The sequence below is a fragment of the Pleurodeles waltl genome, chromosome 12 (assembly GCF_031143425.1).
Source record: "Pleurodeles waltl isolate 20211129_DDA chromosome 12, aPleWal1.hap1.20221129, whole genome shotgun sequence".
Taxonomy (NCBI): domain Eukaryota; kingdom Metazoa; phylum Chordata; class Amphibia; order Caudata; family Salamandridae; genus Pleurodeles; species Pleurodeles waltl.
The window spans coordinates 661172547-661187530 of NC_090451.1; the positions used below are offsets into that span (position 1 = coordinate 661172547).

At 43.7% G+C, this 14984-nt stretch overlaps 1 long non-coding RNA gene across 1 annotated transcript in view; it reads right to left on the reverse strand.

Annotated features, from left to right (window-relative positions):
- Positions 1 to 456: 456 nt before the first annotated feature.
- Positions 457 to 14984, reverse strand: part of LOC138267722 (uncharacterized) — a 430204-nt gene continuing 415676 nt past the window's right edge. Inside the window, exon 3 of the long non-coding RNA XR_011199858.1 lies at positions 457 to 548. This is a non-coding gene — a long non-coding RNA (uncharacterized lncRNA). The remainder of the gene's footprint in view (positions 549 to 14984) is intronic.

Genomic DNA, 14984 nt, shown 5'->3' on the forward strand with positions numbered 1-14984 from the left:
TGTACCATTAGTGATGAAGTAAGGATGCTGTGGGGCTCTGCTGCAGGCAAGGTACATCAGCTTATGACGTGTGTGCCACGAGGACCAGAAACCCTTCATATTACAAAAACTATGTTCCCTAAACATTTAGAGTTACACATATATTGATGTATTGTATTATTATTTCTTGCACTGGTTTAACTTAATATGATTTTCCACCACTGTATTAATATCTTACCTTTTTTTAACTCCTGAAGAAATGTAATGGCATTTCTGCATATTTTTTATATTTTTCTTCAGATTTGCATTGCGCTTGCGTGCTGTAATTGGCATTATCATTTCCCCAGGCTTAAAGAGGGAGTGAAAATAACATCACAGGCCGTGAAACCGACTCTAATTACATTACAGGAAGTGACATTACAGGAAATTACACCACAAGGCTCCAATCCCTTGCCCACTAGTAACTGTACCTTTTTTTTGGTCAGCCAATCTTTGTTGAAGGTTTGACAGAATGCTACTCGTCAGGTTGTATGGTATGTTTCGAAACCTTACGGCTGCCTCAAAGCACTCTGGAAAGATATGAATGATGAAAAGGACGGATTAGGTGAGAGGGAATGGTGAGGCAGCCTGGTTAATAAACAATATTTTATAAAAGAACAGATCTACCTCTTAAAACGAATAAACGTTGAAATCACACTTTAAAGCACACTAGTCAGATTACTTAGCTCAAATATATTTATTTATTGGTAGTGTGTTGTCTTCCATGGGCTTGTTTCACCAGCAGGTATTATTGCTCTTTACAAAGAGCCGTAACTACACGTCAGGTATTTTAGCCTAATAAAATGAAGGTCACCTTGTTGGTGGCTGGAAGGACCAAAAAAGGTAGGAGAGCTGACCAAGAGTTAACAGAGAATAACTCGGTGGGAACAGCAAACATTTCAGGTACCGAAAAAGACTAAAGTTAATTTAAATAGCATTCGATGTCTTAGCCCTAAAATGAGAGGTCATTTCATCACTGGATGGAATACTGTGAACACGTTGGTCTTTAGTCTTCCTAGATAAAAGGATGACTGATGATATTCTTAATCGGATCGGAAGGGTTCAAAGGAGTTACAGGGCAGTCCAGAGGAGTAATAAAAAGTAACAGTGACACAATTGTTACTTCAGTCTTGGAGCATTATAAGCCAACTCTGGCATGAAACAAGACATTCTGTACCAATACTGAACACCCTTGATCTAGGTAATGATAAATTAAAGGCATGGTGGGGAGTTTCAGTTACTCCTCTTTCATACCATACAATTAAGTGTTTTCCAGCCCATAACCCCCGTGTGCTGGATATATTATGACTAATCAAATTGCTGGCTGTGCTCCAATGCACATCACTAATTATTGGTGCTCAAAGCGCCATGGTGCAATACGGATGAGGAGGAGGAGGGTCTACACCAGGGTTGATCCAAATGCTTTTTTGACTTGGCAGCCTGAGCACCAAGTCACCGCATGGATGTCTGTGCCCAAGTAAACATCTAGTGAGATAACAGGCTTATCGAGCAGGTAGTGTACAGGACCTCCTACCAGCAGAGTAACAGTCTAAAGCGGGAAAGGATCAATTTCAGGTGATGCGGCTCATAGACAGTGAGACAGGCCTTAACAAGTAAAGACCTAGTTAATGGTGCTTGTGGAGTCATGATTCATTTCTTAGCTCCAAATCCAGAGTCAGAACCACTTAGACAGAGATGCAACAAACATCTTACATGGTAACAAGTGGCCTCACTTTATGTTATGTTATGATTGTTTCTATAGCGCTTCAACTGCCCGAAGGCCTCGTAGCGCTTATATTGCAGGCAAAATCGCAGAAACACACAACACCACTTAAGTTCAGGCTCCGAATAACCATTTTTCAGGGTTTTTCAGAATGTAATTTCCTGAGAGCTTGCTCGAATATTAATAGGCAGACTGTTCCAGAGTTTCGCTCCTTGATGGGACAAGGATCTTCTTCCCCATCTCGCTTTCCTCACTAAAGGAACATTCGCTAGGATGGCAGAGGAAGATCTAAGTTGTCTACTTGGTGCATAAAAAGTGGCTAGAGGTCTGACCATCTCAGGACCAAGGTTATGTAATGCTCTGTACATATAACATAGGGTCTTGAATTGAATTATCTTGGCAACAGGGAGCCAGTGTAATGAGGAAATTCCATTACGTATAGACTGATGATGACTTCATGATGAAATTGGAAGAAAATGTGGTATCATTAGCACTGCAGTATGCTGTTGAGGGCTGTACCAGTTGATATATGTCCTAAGCCACGTGGATTGGGTCTGTAACAAGGGAGAGGGTCAAACTGCTACAGTCTGAGCCAGTGGCGGCTCGAGAGAGGGAAAAGGAGCAGGACAGCGCATGGCGGGGGGAAGAAAACACAAAATATAATCATTATTTAAAAAATAAAATACCTTTCCTCGGTCCTCGACTGCAGTGCAGGCACAGGCTCCAAGCCTGCTCTGCTTCCAATCCTAACACTGCTTTCATGCTGCTGGCAGCATGAAAGCAACGTTAGAATTGGACGGAGTGCCCAACCAGGGCGCTCGGAGGCAGAGTGAAAGTCTCTGTCTGCTGTCTCCAACCCAGCCATGCAGTGCCTGTGTGGCTGGGTTGGAGAGAGACCAGTACGCATGTGTGTTTGCCCGGCGCAAGACGGGCATCCAAACATGTTGGAAGCTGGCCTGGTGTGTGGTGAGCATCTATGGTGTTATCACCTTATACCAGGTCCAGGTATCCCCTATTACTGAGGTGTACACAGCGTCTAGGAAGCCAGGGCTCTCTAGAGGTAGCTGTGGATGAGCAGCCAAGACTTATCCAGGAGACATGCAAAGATTATGCAATCACACTACAGTCACACAGCGCTTACACACTGAAATAGCCACACAGTGTTACACAAATAAAGGTACTTTATTATAATAACAAAAATACTAAAATACTGAATAGGCAATAATCCAATAAGAAATAAGTAAAAACACTATTATGTACACCCTAGAAGTCAGTGATTAGCATAGAAAGCAATAGCAAATAGTAAAAACAGTAGCAAATAGTGAAGGCCCTGGGGGAGACCAAAGCATATACTAAGTAAGTGGAATGCCAAAGGCAATCCTCCACCCAAGAAGTGGAATCAGTAGAGGGAAGCTGGAGGAAAGAGGAACCCCAAAAGTTAAGAACCAGGGTGCCCACAAGCGACCAGGAGAGAAAAGGTAAGGACCTGTTTTTTCCCCAAACCCACAGGAGAACTTTGGAAAAGGACTGTGCAAGACCCAGGCAAGACTGGAATAAACCAAAGGTGGATCCTGACAGAAGAGGACCTGCAAAAGAAGGGGACCAGGTCCAGTGTGAGTTGGGGTGTTTGGCTGTGGCTGGAGCCATTACCCAACCTTCTGTGGATGCAGCACCAGGTCGACAGTGGATGAAGAAATTCAGTAGTGCAACTTAGGAGCAGAAAAGGAGTTCCAGAAGTGATGCAAGTAATGTCCCACGTCGGCAGTCATGATGCAATCAGTCAGTGGTGCTGGAAAACCACCAACATGCCTTGGCAAATGCAAGAGTCAGATCAGAAGGTTGCAGTCACTTGCATCACTTCTAGAACTCCTATTCTGTTCCTGGGCTGCAGTTCTGACTTTTTTAATCCACCGTCAACCTGGTCCTGGACTTGGTCCCCTTCTTTTGCAGGTCCTCTTCTGTCAGGGTCTACCTTTGGTTTATTCCAGTCTTGTCTGGGACTTGCACAGTCCTTTTCCAAAGTACTCCTGTGGGTTTGGGGGAAAACAGGTATTTACCTCTTCTCTCCTGGTCGCTGGGGGGCACCCTGTAGTTACCTTTTGGTGTTCCTAGTTCCTCCAGCTCCCCTCTACTGATTCCACTTCCTTTGGTGCGGGACTGCTTTTCACATTCCACTTACTTAGTATATGGTTTAGTCTCTCCCTAGGGCCTTCACTATTTGCTATTGTTTTTACTATTTGCTATTGCTTTCTATGCTAATCACTGATGTCTAAGGTGTACATAATAGTGTGTTTACTCACCTCTTAGTGGAGTATTTCAAATACAGTAGTTTAGTGTTTGTGTTACTACAATAAAGCACCTTCAGTTTTGTAAAACTGTGGTTGTTTCATGTGTGTAAGTGCTGTGTGACTGTAGTGGTATTGCATAAACTTTGCATGTCTCCTAGATAAGTCTTGGCTGCTCGTCCACAGCTACCTCTAGAAAAACCTAGCTTCCTTAGCACTGTCTATACATCACTAACAGGTGATACCTAGACCTGGTATAAGGGGATAATACCATAGATGCTCACCACACACCAGGCTAGCTTCCTACATTGGTGGTGCAGCGGAGGGATAAGACACTTGCAAGTGCCTTACCACTCTTTCACTGGTTACGTTCCACAGGAAAGACCATTACAAGATGCTAGGTACACACTACACTTAGGCCCATATTTATACTTTTTTAGCGCCGCATTTGCGTCATTCCTTGACGCAAAAGCGGCGCAAACGTGCAAAAATACGACTATTTTGTAAGTTTGCGCCATTTTTGCGTCAAAATGCTGCGCTAAAAAAGTATAAATATGGGCCTCAGTTGTTAGAATTTCTATTCGCCTAAGTTTGGGTAAGCTAGGGGTCTAGCATAGCACTTGCTCTAAACTTCTCTGAGGGCCTAGTTGTTAGAGTAGTTAGGTACACGAACACCACTCTAGCAAGAAAATGTCTTCAGTAGAACCCAACTCTCAGACCCCAGACTCTCACTATGAGAGTCTCACCTTCCAAGAGCTTAGGGAGATGTGTGCCAGTAGAAAACTTAAGACAGGGAGAATTCACAGTACAATTCTACTTGTTGGCTTACTTCTAGCTTACTAGGACAATGCTGGCAGCCAGGAGGAGGAAGAAGTAGAAACTGACCCTCCAGTCCTAAACAGGGTAGATTTAGGCTACACTGGGGAGGGTCAGGAGGAACCTGGCAACCACCACAGCCCTGTTAGGAGCACTGCAGGTAGTGAGAATGGGGCAATTCCAGTAGGCCCACCCTTACTCTTAGAGGGTTGGTAGGGAAAGTTCCCAGGAAGAGGGATAGATCCTCCTCTGTGCATTCCCCTGTCTCCTGAGGAAACCCACTGCTCCACCTCAGGGGTAGAGCCCTTAGACAGGGAGCTTAGGAAACTGAGGTTGGAGGAGGCCAGCTGAGGCTGCAGCAGCAACAGCTGGCCCTAGATAGGGAGACATTGGCAGTGGGGAGGGAAAGACAAGGTTTGGGGTTAGCACCCCATGGTGGCAGCAATTTGAGCTTTAGAGACAACAGAATCAGGGAGGAATCTTAGGAATCTAGGAACCTGAGCGAGATAGTTCCACCTTACAAGGTGGGAGATGACATCTACAAATGGTTCACTGCTTTGGAGAGGGCCCATAAAGTTTGGAAGGTCCCTCAAAGGCAGTGGGCAGAAATCTTGTGGCTCTCCTCTGACAAAGGAAAAGACAAACTCCTCACTGTCAGAGACGAAGATGCAGACAATTATACAGCTTTAAACGGTGCACTGTAATGTGTTTTTTTTGTGTGACCACTGAACAATACAGAATTAAGTTCAGGGAAAGCAAGAAGGAGTCCTCCCAAGATTGGGTAGATTTTGTGGACTGTTCTGTGAAGGTTCTGGGAGTCTGGTTGCATAGGAGCAAAGTAAGTGACTACCAGCGCATATACAATCTAATTCTGAGAGAGTACATTTTGAACAACTGTATATCTGATCAGCTACATCAGTAACTGGTGGACTCTGATCTGGCCTCTCCCCAAGAATTGGGAAAGAAGGCTGACAAGTGGGTCTGCATCAGCGTGAGTAGGAAATCTCACTCAGAGAGTGACCATATGAAGAAGGAAACAGGTAAGCATCAGGATAAAGTTTGGGGACAAAGATAAAAGTAAAGAGTGTTCATCAGTCCCACAGAACAAATTCCTCTGGGGATAGGAATAAACTCTCATCCTCCAACTTTAACCCCTTGTACGCCATGGATGTAATGGTTACGTCCATAGCTGCACCTGTGAGGCGCCATGGACGTAACCATTACATCCATTGAACAGCCCTCGGGAGAAGCGCTATCACTCCCCCCGAGGGCCAAACAGGTCAGGGCTGGAAGGGGAATCCCTTCCACCCCACGTCCCCCCCAACCCCCCATGACGTCAGCGTGCAATCGCACACTGACATCATGAAAGGGAGGAAAGACGCATTGGAAGCCATTTGCTTCCAGCGCGTCGTCAGGAAAGGAGGTAAGTTTTACCTCGGGAGGATCCCTGTGAAAGAGCCATCGAGGGAAAGGAAAGCATGAAGACGACAGGGATTTTTTTTTTCTCTATTTTTTTGGGTTGGGGGCTGCCCCCTTGAGCAAGGGTCACCCCCACGGGGCAAAAAGTACTATTGGGCAGTTCTGCCCCCTTGGGGGGCAGATCGGCCTATTTTAGTTTTCTGGCCCATCTGCCCTCAAGGGGGGCAGAATCCACTTTGCGCCAGGGATCATGTGTGTGTTTTGTGTTTGGGGGGGGGGGGGGGGGGGGGTGGCCCCTTGGGCAAGGGTCGCCCTCCAAAGGGGGCAATATATTCTATGGCATTTCTGCCCCCTTTGGCGCAGATTGGCCTATTTTGTTTAGGCCCATCTGCCCCCAAGAAGAGAACACTAGACACAAGGGAAAATTTTTAAATGGTTGGTGGCGAGGTGTTTGTAAACTGGCGAAGTATTTGCATTTATGATAATAACAGTTTATTTCTTCTTTTTATTCTAGTTCAAAGCTTTTGTTTCCTTTGCTGTGGCTTGTTGCAGTTTTGGCAGTGGTTGTCCTGCGGTATGTGTAGTTGCATGCTTTAGGTAAGTAATTAAATTTACTCCAACGGAGTATTGTTGCCATGCATGAATGACATGTTTGTAAGTGGTGTGCTGAATGCAGGATTATGTGTAAAATTGTCTTTAGATTTATGCACAATGATTATTGTGTTGTCTTATGTCTAATTTGCTTTGTTTCTCTTTTTAGTGGGATATCATTGGTGATTGATGTGTAGAGTAGTTGCTGGTGAGTCAAGTTTTTTCAGGCAAGTGAGCGGTATAGTTTTTGAGTTCATAACTCTTAATGATAAAGCTACACTTTGTTTGTTACTTATCTTACTCAGTGCTGGTTGTTGGGGGTGCATTTGTCCAGTTTATTTTTGTAGGAAGGATCATGGCTAGCCGTAGGATGACCGCTCAGCAGGTTGTTGGTGTGCTTTTTGAGTCGTCTTCTGACCATGTTTATGAGACTGACTCTGCATCTGAGGCAGAGGAGGAAGTGCAAGATTCTGGAAGTGAATTTTCTGTCAGAGAGGAATCATCATCTGATGATGAAACCACTCTCAGTGCTGATGAATGGCCTGTTTAAGAGGACACTGATGTGCAAATGGTGCAGGAGCCAGTGGCTGAAAGACTTTCCATTGGAAGACCTGACACGTGGGTTGCACCAAACATGGAGCAGCCACAGTTGCCTGCGTTTACTGGTTTCCCAGGGTGTCGAGTTAATACGGAAAACTTTTTGCCCGTCAACATTTTGAGTTGTTTATGGACAATATATTTTTGGAAGAGATTGTTGAGCAGACTAATTTGTATGCAGAGCAGTATTTGAGGGACAACGCTGCCAGACTTAGGCCACACTCTACAGCTAGCCGGTGGATTCCCACAAATCTGGAAGAGTTGAAAAAGTTCTTGGGTTTAACTTTTTTGACGGGGCTGATAAGGAAGCCATCATTGCCTTCATATTGATCTACTAGTCCCTTGATAGCAACTGCTATATTTCCTGCCATCATGAGTCATAACCTGTATCAGCTTCTTCTTTTGTAGTGTGGTCATTTTTATGTATCCTTTGCGCGTTTGCTTCAGGCGTTAGGCCTTTGTGCACCTTGCCCTGGATGTATTTTATTCCTTTGCTCGCAGCATCGGTCCTCTGTGCACTTTGCTCTAAATGCATTTTATTCAGCTTCGTACTGGTATTATTCAAATAGACAGTTCTACGGTCTACTTTTATTTTGTATATCACACTGTTTAGCCTACTTCAGCACTGGAGTTCTCAATAACACATTCTTCCTCACTCTGTGCTTCAGTCTGGTACATTGCCGATAGACGTGGTAGGAGTTTAGTCTTTGGGTTGCAGCTTGCGTAGGGATGTTTTGTTACCACATCGACATGTTAGTTATAAAAACACTTCCTTGTCCTAATACACATAAGAGGGGGATTACGACCAGGGAACCACAACTAGACGCTGACTGCCCTATTGCAGATGCTGATGCCGATCACAGGCCTTTGCTCAGATATGAGGGTTGATGTCTTCCCAGGGAATCTGAAAGGCAAGCTTAGAGCTTAACATGCTGTGCTCGAAATAGAAGTTACTTAGAGAGAACGTAACCTATTAACACTATGATAGCGTTATTCTTATGTTTCACTCTCCTCATGACTATTTCAATCCTACTGTGTTGTATGGTTCTGGTTGTTGCGGCTCACGCCTTATTATCTAAAATGCAGTCGTTTTATTAAAAACAATCTATAAAACATAAACTTCCTTTGTCATTTGTATATGAGATCATACTGTAAATGAGAGAGCTGGTTAGGATCGGAATGACCACGACTTCCCTGAGAAGTTCTAAAGATGTCATGCGCTTGGCTGCCCAATCATCCCCTTCCCCTTGGAAGAGATGAGGCACTGCTAGTTAGCCGGAGCAAAACCGGATTGAAGGTGACAGAGGTCCTTCTTAGTGGGTCAGACTCAGTCCCCCACAACAGGAACGACCCTGCTACCTAGAAATCCAGTAGTCTAATTTAGGATAATGAGAGCCAACGCAACACTTTGGATGTTGCATTTTGTAGATAATGCTTTAGCCTTGCCACGAGATCACCCTGATTCTGACCGTCTTTTTAAGATTAGACCTGTCCTTGATCATTTGATAGATCGTTTTTCAAAGATCTATGTTCCAGACAAAGAAATATCTGTAGATGAGTCTTTGGTCCTGTTCAAGGGTCGTTTGGTTTTTAGGCAGTACATTCCTAGCAAGAGGGCACGGTATGGAATTAAGTTGTATATGCTGTCTGAAAGTAGTACAGGATATGTTTATAATTTCTGGGTCTACACTGGTAGGGATTCCAATATTGACCCCCTTGGTTGTCCGCCCACTTTTGGAGTTAGTGAGAAAATTGTGTAGGAACTTAGTAGACGACTATTTAACAAAGGTCACCATTTATATGTAGATAACTTCTACACTGGAGTTCAGTTGTTCAAGGAGTTGTTCAGAGTGGACACTGTTGCTTGCGGCACAATCAGCTCTAATCGGAAAGGCTATCCAAGAGAGCTTGTCTGAAAAAACTTGAGAAGGGACAGTGCAGTGCCTTGCGGAATGATGAGCTGCTAGCTTTGAAATTCGTAGACAGGAGGGATATGTACATGCTAACTACCATCTATGATGAGAGTACTTCATCTGTGGCTGTTTTGGGTCAAGTTGCTGAATTGCGCAAACCTGTGTGCATTTTAGACTATAATAAGCACATGGGTGGTGTTGATAGAGTAGATCAGAGGTTGGAACCTTACACTGCTGCTCGTAAGTCTTATATTTTGTATAAGAAATTAGCAGTTCACCTATTCCACTTGGCAACTTTTAATGCTTTTGTTGTGTTCAAGGATAGTTCTCCAGAGTCAAGGATGACATTTGTGAAATTTCAGGAGTCTATCATAGCGAACCTTGTTGTGCTGGCACAGGCAAGAGTTCCTAGAGAGGCAGTGGTGGAGGATGTGGATAGATTGAAAGATCGTCACTTTGCTGAGCACATTCCTCCCACTGCCAAAAAAAAACTTTCCTGCTAAGAGATGTAGAGTCTGTGCTCGAAGAGGTATCAGGAAGGAGACTATGATGTACTGCCCTGATTGTCCTTCAAAGCCTGGGCTGTGTGTGGGTGGCTGATTCAGGAGCTACCAAACACAGAAGAAATATTAGGAAATTCCGTGAGCGTAAACCGCTGTTTTATAGTTTTATATGTTCAGTTTCACAGTTAGCATTGCTGTCATGTATTCAGTTAGAGCTTTTGTGTTTGTAGTTTTGTACTTATTTATAATTAGTGGTTTCTTTGTTGTTTAAAAACAAAAAAAAGTGATGGCGGTGAACGTGAGGTGGCGCTTGGCTGGCAGTGTGCGTGGGGTGGCGCTTCGCTGGCGTGTGCGTGGGGTGGCGCTTGGCTGGCAGTGTGCGTGGGATGGCGCTTGGCTGCCGGGGTGAGTGGGGTGGCGCTCGGCTGGCGGTGTACGTGGGGTGGCGCTTGACTGGCAGTGCCAGCCAAACGCCAGTCCACACACTCGTCAGCTGGTGTTATTGCTGTATCAGGCATTTGGGCGTATGAAAGTGATGGGCCCTTGAGTGGCGCTGTCTGTCGATGTGAGTGTTGTAATGTGCTGAGCCCGTGGCTGGCGGCGTGAACGGTCTTGTGCATGTCATGTATAGAAGGTGTGTGAATGGACTGTAACGCGGTTGGTACCTTGTCGTAGCTTTACAGCTCACGAGCTGTGAGTCATTGGTTCAGTTTTTTGGCCTTTCAGTTATTAACAGTGCATTTCATTTTTGTGAAATCTCTTGTTAATAAAATTTGATCCACTGAACCATCACTCACCCTCGTGCCAAATCCAACCAGTATGTGTGGTAAAAATTACAAAACTTGCCCCACTGTAATAAGGCGTCGCAGCGCACCTGTGACACACTAGGTGTCTCGGGTGGAACCCTGATGATGAAGCATGCCACCAACTTGGTTGGTGGGTGAGGGGTCTTTTTAACATAACCAAAGTGCGTTTCTTTTCACAATTTTAGTGTTTGGAACAACACATAAGTAGGTGGACACATCAAACTGATCTATTGTAAAACTACCTGTGTTTGGGTGGGGGAGGTACCTAAGTTTTTGGTCCCGGGTGCGGCCTTCATCTACAGAAACCTACAAAACCCAGAAATTTGTATCTCCTCTCAGATTCCAGAACTTTCTGTCACCGAAATGAGAGGAAAAAGTGTTGTTTTGGCCAAATTATGAGGTTTGCAAAGGATTCTGGGTAACAGATCCTTGTCAGAGCCCCACAAGTCACCCCATCTTGGATTTCCCTAGGTGTCTAGTTTTCAAAAATGCGCAGGTTTCCTAGGTTTCCCCAGGTGCCGGCTGAGCTAGAGGCCGAAATCCACAGTTAGGCACTTTGTAAAAAACAGCTCTGTTTTCTTTGTGAAAATGTGATGTGTCCATGTTGTGTTTTGAGGCATTTCCTTTCACGGGCGCTAGGCCTACCCACACAAGTGAGGTACCATTTTTATCGGAAGACTTGGGGGAATGCTGGGTGGAAGGAAATTTGTGGCTCCTCTCGGATTCCAGAACATTCGTCACCAAAATGAGAGGTAAAGTGTTTTTTGCCCAAATTTTGAGGTTTGCCAAGGATTCTGGGTAACAGAACCTTGTCAGAGCCCCACAAGTCACCCCATCTTGGATTCCCCTAGGTGTCTAGTTTTAAAAAATGCGCAGGTTTCATAGGTTTCCCCAGGTGCCGGCTGAGCTAGAGGCCGAAATCCACAGCTAGGCACTTTTTGTAAAAAAACAGCTCTGTTTTCTTTGTGAAAATGTGATGTGTCCATGTTGTGTTTTGAGGCATTTCCTTTCGCGGGCGCTAGGCCTACCCACACAAGGGAGGTACCATTTTTATCGGAAGCCTTGGGGGAACGCTGGGTGGAAGGAAATTTGTGGCTCCTCTCGGATTCCAGAACATTCTGTCACCGAAATGAGAGAAAAAAGTGTTTTGGGGCCAAATTTGTAGGTTTACAAAGGATTCTGGGTAACAGAACCTGCTCAGAGCCCCCAAAGTCACCCCATCTTGGATTTTCCTAGGTGTCTAAATTTCAGAAATGCGCAGGTTTGCTAGGTTTCTCCAGGTGCCGGCTGAGCTAGAGGCCAAAATCCACAGCGAGGCACTTAGCAACAAAGAGCTCTGTTTTCTTTGAGAAAATGTGATGTGTCCACGTTTTGTTTTGGGGCATTTCCTTTTGCGGCATTAGGCCTACCCACACAAGTGATGTACCATTTTTATCGGGAGACTTTGGGGAACGCTGGGTGGAAGGAAATTTGTGGCTCCTCTCAGATTCCAGAACTTTCTGTCACAGAAATGAGAGGAAAAAGTGTTGTTTTGGCCAAATTATGAGGTTTGCAAAGGATTCTGGGTAACAGAACCTTGCCAGAGCCCCACAAGTCACCCCATCTTTGATTCCCCTAGGTGTCTAGTTTTCAAAAATGTGCAGATTTGCTAGGCTTCCCTAGGTGCCGGCTGAGCTAGAGACCAAAATCTACAGGTAGGCACTTTCCAAAAAACATGTCAGATTTCAATGTAAAAATGTGATGTGTCCAGTTTGTGCTTCCTGTTGCGAGCAGTAGGCCTAACCACACAAGTGAGGTACCATTTTTATAGGGAGACTTGGAGGAACACAGAATAGCAAAACAAGTGTTATTGCCCCTTGTCTTTCTTTATATTTTTCCCTTCCAAATGTAAGACAGTGTGTAAACAAGGCGTCTATTTGAGAAATGCCCAGTAATTCACATGGTAGTATGGGCACCACGGAATTCAGAGATGTGCAAATAACCACTGCTTCTCAAAACCTTATCTTGTGCCCATTTTGGAAATACAAAGGTTTTCTTGATACCTATTTTTAACTTTTTATATTTCAGCAAATGAATTGCTATATACCTGGTATAAAATGAAAACCCATTGCAAGGTGCAGCTCAATTATTGGCTCTGGGTACCTAGGGTTCTTTGAGAACCTACAAGCCCTATATATCTCAGCAACGAGAAGAGTCCAGCAGACGTAATGGCATACTGCTTTCAAAAATCTGACATCACAGGAAAAAGTTACAGAGCAAAACATGGAGAAAAATGGCTGTTTTTTTTACCTCAATTTCAATATTCTTTTATTTCAGCTGTTGTTTTCTGTAGGAAACACTTGTAGGATCTACACGAATGACCCCTTGCTCAATTCAGAATTTTGTCTGCTTTTCAGAAATGTTTAGCTTTCAGGGACCCAGCATTGGTTTCTCACCCATTTCTGTCACTAACTGGAAGGAGGCTGAAAGCACAAAAATTAGTAAAAATGGGGTATGTTCCAGTAAAATGTCAAAATTGTGTTGGAAAATTGGGTTTTCTAATTCAACTCTGCCTGTTCCTGAAAGCTTGGAAGATAGTGATTTTACTACTAAAAACCCTTTGTTGATGCAATTTTCAGGGAATAAAACACAAGCCTTCTTCTGTAGCCCTTTTCCCCCATTTAAAAAAACAAAAAAAATGAAATTCTTGTTGTATTTTGGCTAATTTCTTGGTCTCCTTCAGGGCAACTCACAAAGTCTGGGTACCTCAAGAATCCCTAGGATGTTGAGAAAAAAGGACGCAAATTTGGCATGGTTAACTTATGTGAAGAAAAAGTTATGAGGGCCTAAGTGCGAACTACCACAAAGAGCCAAAAAAGGACTTGGCATCTGAGGGGGGAAAAGGCCTGGCAGCGAAGGGGTTAAAAAGCCTTGGTGCTACATGTGTAAAAACAAAGGCAATAGGGCAGGAGACAGCTCCTTTCCTAAAAAAGGCAGCAAGCCCGCCACCACCACTTGTAACAACACTTCTACTCCTAATGCCCCTAGCAATAGCAGCAGTAGTGATGGTACTGACACTAGGAGTAACCTGTCCAAAAGTGTAGCTGGGCTCACCTTGGGGACTGTAGTGGGATCTGGGCTAGTCAGGGAGACTACTGAGGTTGTGTTGGTGTCTGATGTGGGAACTGACTTTGCTACCCTAGCTGCCTGTCCCCTTAACATGGATAAGTAGAGGCTAAGTTACAGAAAAACTCAAGGGTCCAGACGGAAGAATTCCTGTAAGAAATGCCGCTTTATAAGACTGTGGGAACTTTTCACCGGAGGGCCTGGGCCCCAACCCTCCTAAAGTAAAGATACTGTACTAAAAGTTAGTGAGATCCCACTTAAACAATGTCAAAATACGAGTTCATCAAGTTGTTTATTTGTGAAATGAAATGCTGTAGAGTAAACACATGAGTCGTAGTATAGTCTTGGATTCAAAGTTCATTGAAGTATCAGCCTTTGTCTGTGAAATAAAAGGCTGTAGAATAAACACTCGAATCATAGTATAGTCTTTGATTCAAAATTCATTGAAAAGTCAGCCGACACGTGTTTCGCCCTTAGTTGCATGTACGCCAGGGCTTTTTCAAGGCTGTAAAAAATATACATTCAAAAGTATAATGAAATACTGAGTAGAGCGAGTATGATCAACGGTGCTACCAAAAAACGTGAGTAGTGTAGATACATACTGAAAACCCCAAAGAAAAGTCTCACCTTTAGTACTCCCCATATAGTGGAGAAAAAGTACTAATAGCTCATAATAGAATTCAGAGACTAGAGAAGCCCTCTTCTTCAATTTTATTTGTCTGAAAAAAGTAGAAAAATTGAAAAAATGTGCATTATAGGTAAATATATTGACACCGTGGTTTAAACTAGAGATGGATTCTTTTAGAAGAAGTAAATTAAGAGTATGAATACTATGCCTTTCAAAGAAAAATACATGCTGACACACTCATCATTTTTCAGTAAAGAGGTAGGAGTAATGTCAAAATATAGCATAGAAAGATGTAGATAAAGAGAAATAAGTAGAACTAGTTCCAAAAGAATTATTTTGCATACCAAATCATATGAGATGGAAAAATCCTCTGTTACAAATACCACAAGTGTCGATGATAATCTGGGTACAAAGGTGTATATAACATTTTTAGAAAAAATGCTGCCCCACATAGCATTTGAATAAGCATTGAGTCATACAAACACTAGGACAATAATAATGCACATAATCAGTACAACTAAAGTTAGTACAACGTCAGGAGACTATATGTTTGTAGAAGAATACTTGAAAGCCAGCGAGA